At 42.7% G+C, this 16111-nt stretch overlaps 1 pseudogene; it reads left to right on the forward strand.

The window, feature by feature from the left end:
* Positions 1-6308: 6308 nt before the first annotated feature.
* LOC110211186 (NADH dehydrogenase [ubiquinone] 1 beta subcomplex subunit 8, mitochondrial pseudogene) lies at positions 6309-9512 on the forward strand (annotated as a pseudogene).
* Positions 9513-16111: the final 6599 nt, after the last annotated feature.

The raw sequence follows: 16111 nt of genomic DNA on the forward strand, positions 1-16111 counted from the left end.
TGACAATATTGAAATGAGGCCAATTAATAACCTTACAATGGCCTCTAAGCCTTCAAGTGAAAGGAAGAGTCATTAGATGTAGCAGACTTCATTGTTGTCTTATCTTTAAAAATTGCCACAGCCACCCTAACCTTAGCAACCAATACCCTGATCAGTTAGCATCCTCAACATCGAAACAAGACCCTCCACCAGCAAAAGGGTTATGACTTGCTGAAGTCTCAGATGATGGTTAGCATTTTTAAGAATAAAGTATTTTTTAACAATTTCATTAATTAATTAATTAATTAAATTTTAGTTTTCAACATTCACTTCCACAAGATTTTAAGTTCCAAATTTTCTCCCTATCTCTCTCCTTCCCCCCACCCCAAGATGGTATGCATTCTGAATACCCCTTCCCGTAATCTGCCCTCCCTTCTATCACCCCCCACCCCCTTCTCTTATCCCTATACTCTTCTATTTTCCTGTAGAGAAGGATAGATTTCTATACCCCTTTGCCTATATATCTTATTTCCCAGTTGCATGTAAAAACAATTTTTAGCATTCGTTTTTAAAACTTTGAGTTCCAAATTCTCTCCCTTCCTCCCTCCCTACCCACTCTCATTTAGAATCAAGCAATTTGATATAGGTTATACATGTGTAGTTATGCAAAACACTCCCATGACAGTCATATTGTGAAAGACAAACTATTTCCCTCCATCCTAACCTACCTCCCGTTTTTTCTATTCTCTCCTGTGACCCTGTCCTTCCTCAAAAATCTTTGCTTCTGATTACCTCCCCCCTCAATCTGCCCTCTCCTATCATCTCCCCCTTTCTTAACCCCATTCCCCTGTAGGATTTCCATACCCAATTGAGTGTGTTATTCCCTTTCTGAGCCAATTCTGATGAGAGTAAGATTCACTCATTCCCTCTCACCTTCCCCCTCTTCCCCTCCACTTTGAAAGCTTTTTCTTGCCTCTTTTATGTGATATAATTTATCCCATTCTACCTCTCCCTTTCTCCTTTTCCTAGTACAATCCTCTCTCATCCTTTAATTTTATTTTTTAGATATCATCCCTTCATATTTAACTCACCTTGTGCCCTCTGTGTGTATATATATATACATGTATACATATATATGTATATATGTGTATATATATATACACATATATACATGTATACATATATATATAATATATATATATATATATATATATATATATATTTCTCTTTCCTATTTACCATTCTCCCATGTTACCATATTCTTGTTACCATGTTCATGTGACCATGATTCTCTTGAGTCTTGTATTTGAAAGTCAAATTTTCTATTCAGCTCTGGTGTTTACATCAAGAATGCTTGAAAGTCCTCTGTTTCATTGAATATCTATTTTTTCCCCCCTGAAGGATTATACTCAGTTTTGCTGGGTAGGGGATTCTTGGTTTTAATCCTAGCTCCTTTGACCTCCGGAATATCATATTCCAAGCCCTCTGATCCCTTAATGTAGGAGCTGCTAAATGTTGTGTTATCCTAATTGTGTTTCCACAGTATTTGAAATGTTTCTTTCTGGCTGCTTGCAATGTTTCCTCCTTGACCTGGAAACTCTGGAATTTGGTTATAATATTCCTAGGATTTTTCCTTTTGGAATTTCTTTCAGGAGGTGATCAATGTATTCTTTCCATTTCCATTTTGCCCTCTGATTCTAGAATGTCAGGGCAGTTTTCCTTGATAATTTCTTGAAAGATGATGTCTAGGCTCTTTTGTTGATCATGGTTTTCAAGTAGCCCAATAATTTTAAAATTATCTCTCCTGGATCTGTTTTCCAGGTTAGTTGTTTTTCCAATAAGATATTTCACATTGTCTTCTATTTTTTCATTCTTTTGGTTTTGTTTTATAATTTATTTATTTCTCATAGAATCATTAGCTACCATTTGCTCCATTCTAATTTTTAAGGGATTATTTTCTTCAGTGAGCTTTTGGGCCTCCTTTTCTATTTGGCCAATTCTGCTTTTTAAGGCTTTCTTCTTTTCATTGGCTTTTTGGACCTCTTTTGCCATTTGGGTTAGTCTATTTTTAACATGTTATTTTCTTCATTATTTTTGTGGGTCTCTTTTAGCAAGATGTTGACTTGTTTTTCATGATTTTCTTGTATCACTCTCATTTTTCTTCCCAATTTTTCCTCTACTTTTCTTACTTGCTTTTCAAAATCTTTTTTGAGCTATTCTGTGGCCTGAAACTAATTCACATTGTTCTTGGAGGCTTTGGATATAGGAACTTTGACTTTGTTGTCTTCTTCTCATTGTATGTTTTGATCTTCTTTGTCACCAAAGTAAGATTCTATAGTCTGAGTTTTTTCCCACTGTTTGCTCATGTTCCCAGCCAATTATTTGACTTTTTAACTCTTTGTTAAGGTAGGGCTCTTCTTCCAGTGTGGAGAGGGTACTATCTGAAGCTTCAGGGGTTTTGTGCAGCTGTTTTCAGAGATACTTCTAGGGACCTATACATTTTTAGTTCTTCCAAGGTGATGTGATCAAAGGAGAAGTGTTTATTCCTTTTCTAGCCTGTGCTCCGGTCTGTGAGTGACTACAAGCACTCTTTTCTGCTTTGGAACTGTGAGGAGGATTCTCTTTTCACTTCCACCACAAGCTCCACCACACAAGCTCCACCACACCACTGCTCCTCCTCACTCTAGGACCACCACCCAGGACTGTGACCCAGATCCAAGCACTAGCAAAGCAAGAGAATCCTGCCTTAGCACCAGCAAAGAGATGCCTACAATTTCCCTCTGATCAGTCACTCATCCCCCCACTGTCTGTGGGCTGAGAGTTCTAGAAGCAGCTGCTGACATTGTAGCCACTGCCCCTGGGCTGTACTAGGGCCAGGGCTGGACTGCACTTTTCTCTCACCCAGCTCTGACAGAGTTTTCCCACTGACCTTCAAAGTTGTCTTTGGCATTTGTGACTTGAGAAGTCTGGAAACCGCTATAGCTGCCCATGATTCAGTCCCCTGAGGCCTGCTCTGGGTTTGCTGGGGCCCCATCTTTGCCCGCACAGCCCACGCTGAACTGTGCTCCTCTCCTAGCCTGGCTCAACAGACCTTTCCCATCAACCATCCTAGTTATCTTGGGCTGTAAATTTGTTTCACTCTTTTTGTGGGTTCTGCTGCTCTAGAATTTGTTTAGAGTCATTTTTTACAGATATTTGGAGGAGTTTGGGGGAGAGCTCAAGCAAGTCACTGCTTTTACTCCACCATCTTGGCTCCACCCCCTCAGCAAAAAAGTGATAAAGTGTATTTTAATTAAGATATGTACATCGGTTTTTTTAGACATAATACTATCACCTATAACTTTTATATGCACACTGAGAAATAAAAAAATTTGTGTGACCTGCTTTATTGCGATACTCACTTTATTGTGATGGCCTGCAACTGAACCTGCAGTATCACTGGGATGTGCTTGTCAAAGTCATGTATACATATATATGTGTGATATATATATATATATATATACATACATATATATATATATATATACATACATATATATATACATATATATGTATATGTATATATATGTATATATATTCCTAAAAGTCTTAGTGCATACTTAAGCTTTAATAGTTTATATGTAAGGTGCTGCTTAGGAGAGCTGATTGACAAATTTTCAGCTTGAGCATTTACACCTCAGAAATCAGCAAATCAAATCAAATCTTGACTTACTGTCTTGTTGATTGTCTAGATTTAAGAAAGTGATGGAGAAAATGGTAATAATGCAAATTAAACTTAAAAGTGTACTGTGCATGCATTTTATTAGACAGCCTGGTGTTATACATTTACCAGCATGCCCCCTGCTTATACGTATATATTTGCATATAGATGTTCAGGAGGCATTGTGGTATAGTGTAAAGAGCACAGAACAATGCGTGCACACACACATGACTTTGTGCAGAATAATTTATACAATTTGTTACTTTTTTCATATGAATCATTGATTGCTGACTATGTAAACAGCTAAGTGACTTCAGTAGTTACTTCCACAGACCCATGGTTTCAGCAGTGTTGGCACCCTCTCTGTGGCAAAAATCCTAACCTATGTAAAGAATGACATTAATGATGACAAACACAAGAAACTAAATATGCCATAGAGACGTGGTGATTTTTATTGAGGATGGGGAGGGAGGAGGGCAGACATGTCTGACACCTGTCATTTCATCTGTGGGGAATTCCCAGTATGATGAGTCCCTTTCCTGACACAGATCTGTAAGTTACAGTCTTACAGAGCTGCCTGGGGTCACTGAGAGTTTGTCATTTATGCATGGTTACACAGATAGTATGTGACAGAGAGAGGACGTCTACCCAAGGTTTCTTGACACTGAAGCTGGCCTTTCTCTTCTAACAGGCTGCCTTTCATGAGAAATTTGGGTTGGTAATAGTTCCCCTTCATCAATGCAAATCTATATTTTTGGTCAAATCTCCTTTGATTCCATTGAGAGGGATAGACAGGGATATGAAAGTCGTGCCAACTTCTGACATGCTTGAAGATCAGCTCCTATTTATGCTTTAAGCAAGAGAAGAGACAATAGCGGAGGTGGGGTGGGGGATGGATATGAAAACAAACAAAAACAATTCAACAACTTGAGTTCTTGAGTCAGTCATAAATAGATAGCTTCCCTGGGAGAGCTTGGGGTTGGGATGTGTATGTGTGTGCATGCATGTGTGTGCACACGTGTGTGGTGTATACATGTATGCTTATGGTATGTGCATATGTGTGCATGGATGTGTCTATGCACACAGGTGTGATGTGTGCATGTGTGTGCATACGTGTGGGGTGTGTGTGTTTGTGTGTGTGTTGTGTGTGTGTGTGTGTGTGTGTAGGTCCCCTCTCCCTCTCCCCCCACCCCCGTTCTTGATGCTGTCAGCTCCCTTTAGGGGAGGAGGAGGAAGTCGAGGGTAGGTTTCTTAGTGCCTTTGTCTTGCTGGGTTTGCACACAGAACAGTAATCCTAAGTGACAACATAGGGGCTCTGGTGTAAGCACCATCACCACTAAATGTCCAGGCCCTCAGCAGCCTTTAAATGTGGTTTAAACAAATCCTAGAGTCCTCTAGGAGTCTCCTGAAATGTTCCTGGCAGCCCAAGGTGCCAGAGGGGAAGAGCTGTTTCCTGACATCTACTCTCCAATCCTTCTGGGAGCCCAGTAAGGAACAGGCAGCCTCTTATACAGATCCCTGTGATCTTTCCAAAGGCACTCTTTCCTTCTCCACCCCCCTCATGCCACCCCTTACTCCTCAAGAAGTTGAAAGAGCTACATGAACATTATCTAGAAGCCCCATGAAGAACTCTGGGAGGAGGTATTATTCAGTTATGTGCTACATGGGGAAACTGAGGGAAAGGGTGGGCAGTAGGGCTACACAATCCATCCATTGTTGTCCTGGGTAATTTTTGAGTGACAGAGAAGCTAAAGGACATCTAGTTAGTCTGCCAATATTGCTAATCTGGCTCAGGTCTTGGGAGCTGAGAGATTCTTGCCAGATGTTCCAGAATTTTCATCTATCAGCACTGTGCCATAGTGGATAGAATATTGGACTTGGAGCCCCAGGAGCTGGGTTCAGGTCTCACTCTCGATTAGTAGTCATGTGACCCTGGGCAAATCACTTAACTTCTCTATTCTTCACTTTCCTCATTTGAATAAAAAAGTCTGGGTTTCATCGTCTATGAGTTCCCTTCCAGTTCTAAATTTATGATGATGTGATTCTATGATCTAGAGCTTGGGTTCTGGCTCTGTGAGCTTCAACATAGATTACTGAGCCCCTGGCAAACTCATGGTAGGGGTGAGGGTGGGAGTGGGGGTGCGGCAGGTCCTCTGCCAAATGCCAAAGCATGCTGTTTGCTGGACTGGATTAGGATTTCCCTCCCAGAGTGGGCAGATGTCAACCAACCTGTTTATGACTTAGTGGATAAGTAGGGAGTTCTTTATGATACGTAGTTGTTTGGTTGTTTTCCTTTGTTCTTGAAGAGGACCAAAATGACATCATTGGAGTCAAGGGACAGTGTATCTGACTGTAGCTCAGAATGTTCTACCACAGGTTGGGCAAAAATAGTCCATGTGAACATTTGGAGTGACATTATGAGACGTACCCAGAGTCATGCAGCTACTAAGTGTGAGAGGCAAGATTTGAAAACAGGTCTTCCCGATGCCAAGTCCAATGATCTAGTCACCTCCTCATGGTGCCTCCCTGCCCTTTGAGTCGGAACAATCTCTACTATTGTATGCTGCCCCCCTGGGATACCATTTAATTAGGTATAGGAAAGCCAAATCTCTACTATTTAGTTCGTATAATGAGTACTCACAGTGGGTGTGGAACCTTTGTAGGACATGGGATTATAGATTTAGAGCTGCCAGGTACTTTAGAGCAGTGGTAAGTAAAGTCAAATAGAAATGAGGCCACCCCACTTCACAAAAGGATACCCACCGGCTCCATGTTGACTTAGAAAGCCACATAGTAACATTATATCATATTGTAATTTTATTTACTTTGTTAACTATTTCCCAATTTACATTTTAATTTGGTTTGAGCAGCACCAAGAGGGTTGTGGGCTGCGTATGCCCCCTGGCCCAGTATTTGAAATCTCTGCCTTAGAGAACTTCTAGTCCAATTTCTTCATTTTAGAGAGAAAGAAACAGACCTAGAGTGGGTACAGTGACTTGCCCCAAGGGTCATACTGCCAGGAAGTAGTAGATTCGGGTCTTTTTTCCAAATCCTTGTACCACATGCCAAGAGTCAGCGTAGAGAGAAGAAGGATTGTAGCAGAACAAGCATCTTTAGTTCTAATCAAATTCAGTTAGCAATGTGAAGTATTGACTATTCAAAGTCATGAACAGAGAAAAGGTGTTCAAATGCACATAGGTAAGAGATCTTAGAGCTGGAAGTGACCTTAAAGGTCATCTAGTTTACTCCCTGCCCGTCCCCCCATCTCATTTTACAGATAAGGCAATTTAGGCCCTGAAAAGTTAGGTATTTGCCCAGGGTTACACAGCTAATAAGTGTCGGTGGGATCTGAATCCAGGTCTTCTTGACTCCAAATCCAGTACCCACTACACCAGAGGTCAGCAAACTGCTCAGGGTCAAACCTGACCTAGGGTCTATTTTTGTGGGGGCTGTAAGCTAAGAATGGTTTTTACATTTTAAAACAAAGTCTTAACATATTAAAAATTGCAAATATATATATATGTGTGTGTGTGTGTGTGTGTGTGTGTGTGTGTGTATGTGTGTATTCTTAGTGAAAAGGCTTTATAACAGTAAGCCACAGGTTGGATTTGGCTCTCAGGCCAGTGTGCAGCCCCTATACTATACTATGCTGCTGCTGGTTCAGAGAGAAGAAATGCAAAGAGCCCAGGCAATGAGTGGTCCCTAGACGTGGGCTTCTCTGGGGCTACTTCTGGTCTGTTATCCCTTTTCTCTAATAATCTTCTCAGTTTGCGTTGACAAGAGTCTTACTCTCCTAGATAAAGCTTACTGGGCTCCAATGGACACCACCCCTTTTAACTTTCCAGCTTCAACCATTTCCCCTCAGCTATTTATTTCTTTCCCTGTAAGTCAACTCTGATCAAATACAGTGGAAGATTTGAAGTCTGATAGATGTATAGGTTGGGGAAGGGGTAAGGCAGTAATAATAATGGCTTTTAATTATGTCTTTTAATTAAAGACTGTGTGCTCTCTCATTTAATCCTTCTTGTTGTCATTGGTGTTTGTCCTTTGGTTTTGAAAAGGACTGATCACATCATGGGCTATGTCTTTGCTTGTAAGTGGATTGATGCCTTGACTTGCGTGTAAATTGGATTTAAGTGAGGCAGAGCTGCACAAAGTCATCAGCCTCGCTCGATCCTCCAGAGTCATCAAAGTCCGGTGGCCAGACAAAAGTCAAGATGACTGGCCATGGTCCTAGGAAGGAAGCAGTGCAGGTACTATTACAATTTCACATGTTAAGAGACCGAGGCCCAAAAAATGTATGTGGCTTGCTCTAGGTCATGTAGCCAATATGTAGAAGAACTAGGATTAAACCCAGATCTTTTTTCTCTGGGGCTAGGGACCTGTCCATCATCACAGTAGTATTCTCTTATGACAATCCCCAGGGGCTGCCTATGGTTCTTTTGAGGCTCTCGGGGGCTAGGCCATCTCTTGAAGAGTTAGAGAGAATATCTGGGAAAGGGAGCTGTTTAGAATTTGTAGGATGTAGCACATGTCCTAAGCTTACTCTCCCAAACACCATCAACACTGAGGAGTAAAGAGGCAGTCTTCAATAGCTCTTAAGCCCCCATCAGCATGTTCTCTCCATTGATTATCAGTTGATACCAATTTGTCAGCCAGATGTAATTATCTTTTAAAAACTACTAAGATGGTAAAGTAAAAACAGTTATTAAAAAACCAAATTGGGGGTATACTCTCCCCCACTATATATAGAAGCCAGAGAAAAGTGGGTTCAAGTGTAGAAAGCATATGCAGGAAACAGACTAATCATTGCTTTCAGTTGTTAAGTCATTTTCTCCCCTTTGTAGATTATTCATAAAATAATTCCAGGTGTGGTATAGCTTTCTTCTGGACTCCTCATAAAGTCTCGAAGCCACTTTTCTTCAGTGGGACTAGTTTATTTTCAGGCCCTGAGGATACCAGCTAGGATGTGGATGAGAAGTCCAAATTCTCCAACCCTCCAAAGTTCACAAGGTCAAGTGGTAGTAGGTGGAAGCACACATCTTCTCAGATGTTCTTTCTCCCTCTCCTCCAAACCCCCTGCCCCATCATTTTCTTCTTATGGGCTTGGCCAAGACTGATTTTATCATTTGTTGGCCAGAGACTAGAATGTACAGGTTCCAAACTGGCTTTCTATTTTATAGATCATCAAGACATGACTGAGTCTTCCTAGTAAATCCCAACACATCTCCTATGCAACATCACACCGGTTTATCCAATGGCTTTCAAGGACTTCTCAAATTTTACCTAATGTTCTTGTATGGGGAATCCAATGGCTGGGGACAGCCGGCCGGCAGGTGACCCCTCTGGGGGCCGCGCAGCCTTGAGCCTCGGCAAAGACATGCTCCCTGAACCATACCCCCGCACACCCAGAGGAGCTCGCCTCCGCCAAGAAGTACAACATGCGGGTGGAGGACTACGAGCCCTACCCAGAAGATGGCTTCTGGTATGGTGACTATCCCAAGCTTCCAAACCACTCTCCCATGAATGAGACTCATGGTATGACTGGGACCATTTAGAACTGAGGCTGAATTGGGGTGAATCGATGCACTTTGACTTTGATATGCACACTGGGAATCTTGTAGCTATGTCCCCCATGCCTGTCTCCTGGAACACTATGTGTAAGCATTTCTCTGGCTTCTTCTGCTTCATGATGTTTGTGTTCTGGTTAGGAGAGGTGTTCCCTTCCTATCAGCCTGTGGCTCCAAAGCAATATCCTTATAACAACCTGTACCTCTGGCAAGGAGATGATCTCAACATAGAGCCAGAGCCTGTCATATACTATGGAATCTGAAAGACCTAGCCTGCAGGGCCACTGACTTTCTCCTATACAAGCCTACTTGATCAGGAAGATTTAACCTTAATGAAATACCTAATGAAACTAAAACAAAAAATGATCTGACCTGGCTAAGGTCACTGGTTATGGTAATCCCACTGCAGGTGGGATGATTGATTTAATAGAAATGTCTTGGCCTCAGTCATACCTAGTTCATAAGTTTGATTGACTGATTTAATAGTGTCTTGGCTACAGACCTGTAAGGGATCTTAGAGCCTATCTAGTCCAATCCCCTGATTTTAACAGGTGAGTCATTGTGAGTTGCACAAGGTCACACAGGTAAAGGCAGAGGTGGAATTTGAATTCAGGTCCTCTGACTCTCAGACTGCATCATGCTGCTTTGGTAATAGCTGTGAAGGGCTTTGAGATAATAGAAAGGAAAAGACTATGAAGCAGGACAAGAGAGCACTGTTAGAAAAATAAATATACATTGGCTTCTGAAAGTCTTCAGAGGCCAAATGAAGTTTCCAGTTTAATAAAAAGAGGAATGGGAAGCTGCTTTCAAATCTAAATTTTTCAGCTGCTTCCAACTGAGTGCTTTCTCCTTCCCTCAGCCCCACACTCCCTATAGCCCTGATTTGAACACTTCTGCTAAGAACTCTCCCCCATTCCCAGCTGCTTTTTGCTTCCCTTGTGTCCTCTTTACTACACACACACACACACACACACACACACACACACACACACACACACACACACACACACCCCCCCATGGTGCACACACACAATACATGCACATGCACACACAGGCCAGGAAGTTCTTCTTTTCCCGCTCTGCCTTTGGCCTGATCAAAGACCTTCCTCCTACAAAATCTGCCTTCTTGGAACATCTTGCTGTTTTGAAAGACAACAAGCAGCTGAGCTGGGCGGGGCCCAGGTTTCTGAAATGAAAACCCCCAAGGTTCTGCCAACCCAGAGTCTCTAGGTACAGCAATTGATGCAGAAGATGTTGTGTTCCTTTCCAGATGGGGATGGGCTGGCCATTCTCATGTAAGCCGCAAAAACTTGGTCACCACCTTTATTTCTGTTGCCATGACCTCAGCTCCTTACTTCTCAAAGGGACTATCTCCATACTTATTTTTTAACCAATACAATAGTCTCCCTTTCTCCCTTTCCTCAAGAGTCTTTCTTGCTGAATCAAACTGGATAGACTACAAAATACGGATCACACTTTAGGTGATGTGGAAAGGCCATCCATCGTAGGGAAAGGGAAACACTGAAAAAATGGGGAGAACAGAGGACCCTGTAGAAGCTCTGGGTTCTCATCTTGGCCATTCTGGGGCCCAAAGAGTGTTAAGCCATTTGCCTGGAAGCAGTTAAGTAGTGTTAGCCCTGGGCCTAGAGTCAGGAAGACCAGAGGTCAAATGTGGCCTCACACTTACTAGCTGTGTGCCCTTAGGCAAGTCACTTAACCTCAGTTGACCCCAATTATAAAATGAAGACAATAAAAGAAGAGTATCTACTTCCTAGAGTTGTTGTGAAGATCAAATGAAATAGTAATCAGCTTAGCATAGGGACAGGCACATAGTAGGTGCTTGAGAAAGGCTTCCTCTCCTGCTTTCTCTTCCTCCCCAAGACCACACAATCAACAAGCTCCTACTGTGTGCCAGTCCCTGTGTCGTTAGGGGCAGAGCTGGGGTTTGAATCCAGGCTCATCACTCTACTGCAGTATGCCACCCCTCCTGCCTCCATAATGGGGATGAAGGAGAATAGAGCTTTGCGGTGATGGGAAAGATTTATAGCTGTGTGTCTTTGGGCCAATTGCTTCCCCTCTCCAGACCTCAGCTTCTTCCATAGCATTTATTTATTTATTCTGAGGCAATGGGGTTAAGTGACTTGCCCAGGGTCACACAGCTAGTAAGTGTCAAGTGTTTGGTCTGAGGCCGGATTTGAACTCAGGTCCTCCTGACTTCAGGGCCAGTGCTCTATCCACTGTGCCACCTAGCTGTCCCTCAGCTTCTTCCATTGCAAAATGAAAGATTTGGAGTCAAGGGTTTCTAAGGTTCCTTGTCTCTGACATTCTATGTTTATGTATGAAGAAAATACTACTGAACTGTATACTGTCTACATTTTGAGTCTCTATCATCCCACGTGCCAGGCCTGGAGTCAGGAAGACTCATTTTCCCGAGTTCAAATCCGGCCTTAGACTCTTACTAGCTGTGTGACCCTGGGCAAGTCACTTAGCCCTGTTTGCCTCAGTTTCCTCATCTGTAAAATGAGACGGAGAAGGAAATGGCAAACCACTTCAGTATCTCTGCAAAGAAAACCCCAAATGGTTTCACAAAAAGTTGAACGTGACTGAAAGACAACTGAACAACAACATATTCCAGGCATGGTGCTAAGCACTGGGGCTACAAAAAGAAATTAGGCAAAAGATATTCCTTGCCCTCAAAGAGCTTATAATCTGATGGGGGGAGATGACATGTAAACAAGTCCATATATTTTATTAATATGTTTTGCTTTTAACATTGCAAATAACAACTTATAAGATGCCTTGCTGAGGGTGAGGCCTGTAGATTATGGAAGCTGAATACGATTCTGAATATGAGGCTGCTTGGTTTTCATAGGAGTCCAGGGAACGTGGCAGGAGTAATCAGGGGGAACCTCCCTTTGTTGGGCCGAGGCACTTCCCAAGGAGCTGGATGTGCTTCTGGCCCTTTGCTGGTGGTCGTGTGCTTCACTAGGATGACACAGAGAACTCTTGACTGGTCTTCAACGTCTGTCTCAAATGTGATTGGTGACTGAGGGTCAGAGGGGACAGAGCACATGGAAGGTGCCCCCAGTCCAGCAAATAAGGGTTCCCTTCATCACCCCTGTCCTAGCAGGCTCAAAGGATCAAAGATCCGGAACCAAAAAAGTTCTCAAAAAACCAAATCTGGTCTAATCCTCTCATTTTACAGTTGAAGATACTGAGACCTTCTTGCCTAAGGTTATGTAAGTAGTAAACATCACAGTTGGGATTTATATTCTGATTACAAACCAAGTGCTCCTTCCAATGTGCTACACTACCTTCATATGTCCAATGTAACTCAGCTTCATCATAAATACAATGCTGCAGTCCATCCAATTGATTCTACCATTAGAATCAAAACAACTGCGGACCACTCGGCTCACAAGTTGCCTCCTCCAGGAAGCCTGCACAGATGGATGGTACCCCCACTCTTGTGTTCCCTGCCTGATCTTAAGTCTTAGCGTTAATGAGGTCTTTCTTCCTACTTTGCTGTTCAGTCCTTTCAGTCGTATCCAACTCTTTGTGACCTGACTTGGGATTTTCTTGGCAAAGATACTGGAGTGGTTTGCCATTTCCTTCTCCATCTCATTTTACAGATGAGGAAACTGAGGCAAACAGGGCAAAATGACTTGCCCAGGGTCACACAGCTAGTAAGTGTCTGAGGCTGGATTTGAACTCAGGAAGCTGAGTCCTCCTGACTCCAGGCCTATGCTCTATCCACTGGCCACCTAGTGGCCTTTTTCTTTCTACTAGACTTGATTCTTCATATCTGGACACTCCTTCCTTCCCTTCTCAACTGCCCCTCCCTTCCCCCAATGCCTAGTATATGGTACCCAGAAGGTATTAGGTAGTCTTGTTTCCTGTGAACTGAGCCGTTTCAAAACATACAAGATCCCAGGTAGCTTTGGTGAGCTGTAATTTTCTAAACCCAAGGAGTAAGAGTATTTGATTTGCATTGCTTCACTTTTTTTTTTCTATTTTAGCAAAGACATTTCCTCCCCAGATTCAGTGTTTCCCTACAAAGATGACGCCCTAGAGAATAAGGTTCAGGAAATCATGAGGCAGTTGCTTTGTCTTCCTAACAGAAAACAAATGCAAGCTTTAGACAGTCCCTGCCCCCACCAGGAAGTGCTCATCTCAATATGCCAGGATATACTATGACAGCTGAGTCCCAGGAGGGGGAAAAGGCATTAGGAAAATGCACTGTCTCCAGCCCTGTCCCTCTCTTGCCTTTAACAAGGCCAAGACCGCCCAGAGCAGCAATCAGTTGTCTTTCTGAGGCTGTCTGTGACAGATCGCTTCTGAGATGGCACAGGAGTGGGGATGATTAAAGAGGACAGACACCGAAAACGACAGAGGTACCAGCAGCAATCTCATTAAAACAAAACAAAGAAATGAAACAATCCTTATTTATACAGCACTTTATAGTTTCTATAGGGCTCTCACATTCATGAACTCATTTGAACCTAACAATATCTTTTGTGTAGTGTGGGTAGGTTATGTTGTCCTCCTTTACAAAGGGAGAAACTGAGGCACAGAGAAGTTATCTTATCTGGGGTCACATTGCTGTCCAATGACAGAGGGCTAACTAGAGATCAGGTCTTCTCATTCGGAATCATAAAATTGTAGATTTAGAGCTGGGAGGGGCCCCAAAGGCTATCAAATCTAACTTCCTTATTTTATAGATGAAAAACTATGGTAAATGACTTGGTCAAGGTCACACAGGATGTAAGCACCAGAGACAGCATTTGAATCCAAGTTCCCGGGTTCCAGAATCTTTTCTTTCTAGGTCCCATATTGCCTTCTATGCTAGTAAGACCACACTGTGGGCTCTAAGGTATGAGAGATAGACAAAGGTTGAGTCTAAAATTTCTTTTCAGGCTACCATGCCTTCACTTGCTTCCTGAATCAAGATTTATTGGGGGCATTCCTTCCACCAAAGTATATTGGGTTTTTAAGAGTTATGATGGCCCCCAAATTCACCAATCTGCTCTCAAGCTTTCCTGAACTTGGACTGGTTCTCAGGCAACAGGCAATCCATGCTTGATGCTTTTCCACCTTCCAAGCATAAGCCAGGGTCATCGAAGTCCAGTGGCAGTACAAAAGTCAAGAGGACTGGCAATGGCTGGAAGAGAGAGTGAGGCTGACAACTTTGTGCAACTCTGCCTCACTTAACTCCAATTCATGCACAAGTCACGACATCCCCTGTGATGTCACCAGACCCCTTCAAAAACGAAGGACAAACAATCACAACAGTAAGCCAGAGCTTGTGTTCTCTGGTACAGAGTTGGTGAACCCCAAATCGTAGAACCTGGCCTTTCCTACTTTTCTAATCATCTTATAATTTACGCCCCTTCACTTGTTCTTGTCCGGCAACACTGACCTTTTTGCTGTCCCTCACACTTTCCATTCCATTTCCCAACTCTGCCTTTACACTGGTTGGCTGTCCCCAATGCTTGAATGCTCTCCCTCTTTACCTCTACCTCCTGGCTTCCTTTGAGACTCAATTTAAATCCCACCTTCTACAGGATGCCTTTCCCCTGCCTCACCTGGTACCTTCTTCTCTCAGATGACTTTCCATGTACTCTGTCTGTATTTTGTACATACAAAGTTGTTTGCATGTTATCTCCTCCATTAGAATGTGAGCACCATGGGGGCAAGGACCATGTCTTTGCCTTCCTCTTTGCATCCCTAGCACTTAGCACGTGCCAGGTACTTAATGTATTTAAGTATGACGACACTTAATAAAATGGTAGTTGACTGACCAACTGTCACAGTGGAGCATCGGCAAAATGCTTTAGCGGGGATGTTGACCCTTTAGTAGAAAACAATAATAACAACAATAATAACTCAATTGATGTAGTACTTTAAGGTTTATGATATATTTTTTTTTTCACCACAGCCCTTAGAAATAGGTTACATAAACATTGTTAAACCCATTTTCCAGATGAGGAAACAGACTCCTCAGATTGGTGAGGTGATTTGAATGTCACTTAGCATCTAGTAAGTGTCACAGCTGGAATTCAAATCTAGGTCTCTTGGCTCCATAGACAGAGACGTGTCTGCTGCATCAGATGTGGAAGGAATAGGCTTCACCTTCTGTTTTGGCCAAAATGTATCAGACACGTTTATTAAATTTTTACAAGCAATTTCAAGGGAGATATTTTGGCCAACGGAGCTTCCCAGCTGATCAGAGAGAACACTGACTCGTGCACTTTCCAGCCCTAATTTTATAGTGACAGTGAAACAAAATAAAGAGATTTGACTGCAACAAAAGTACTCCGTTAATAATAATCTCGTTTCTAGAACTCTTAAGGTTTGCCAAATCTAATTACCTTTTATCAGCCCTCATCCTTCTCGACCTCTCTGCAGCTGTTGCCACTGGTAACCACCCTCTTCTTGATATCCTCTCCTCAGTATCCCTTTCTGGCTCTTCATCCACATCATGCCTACTAATGTGGGGGTCTCCTGAGGCTCTGTCCTGGGCTTTCTTCTCTTATCCTTCTATACTTATTCACTTGGTGACATCATCAGTTCCCATTTCAATTATCATCTCTACGCAAATCTATTTGTTCAACCCTAACCTTGCTCTTGGGCAGCTGGGTAGCACAGTGGGTAGAGCACTGAGCTTTGAGTTAGGAAGACCTGAGTTCAAATCTGACCTCGGACACTTACTAGCTGTGTGACCTTGGGCAAGTCACTTCACCCTGTTTGCCTCAGTTTCCTCATTTGGAAAATGAGCTGGAGAAGGAAATGGCAAAGCACTCCAGTATCTGCCAAGAAAACCCCAAATGGGGTCACAGAGTGTCAGACAAGACTCAACAAC

Source organism: Phascolarctos cinereus, unplaced genomic scaffold, assembly GCF_003287225.1.
Source record: "Phascolarctos cinereus isolate Bilbo 61053 unplaced genomic scaffold, phaCin_HiC Scaffold_1;HRSCAF=81, whole genome shotgun sequence".
NCBI classification, from domain to species: domain Eukaryota; kingdom Metazoa; phylum Chordata; class Mammalia; order Diprotodontia; family Phascolarctidae; genus Phascolarctos; species Phascolarctos cinereus.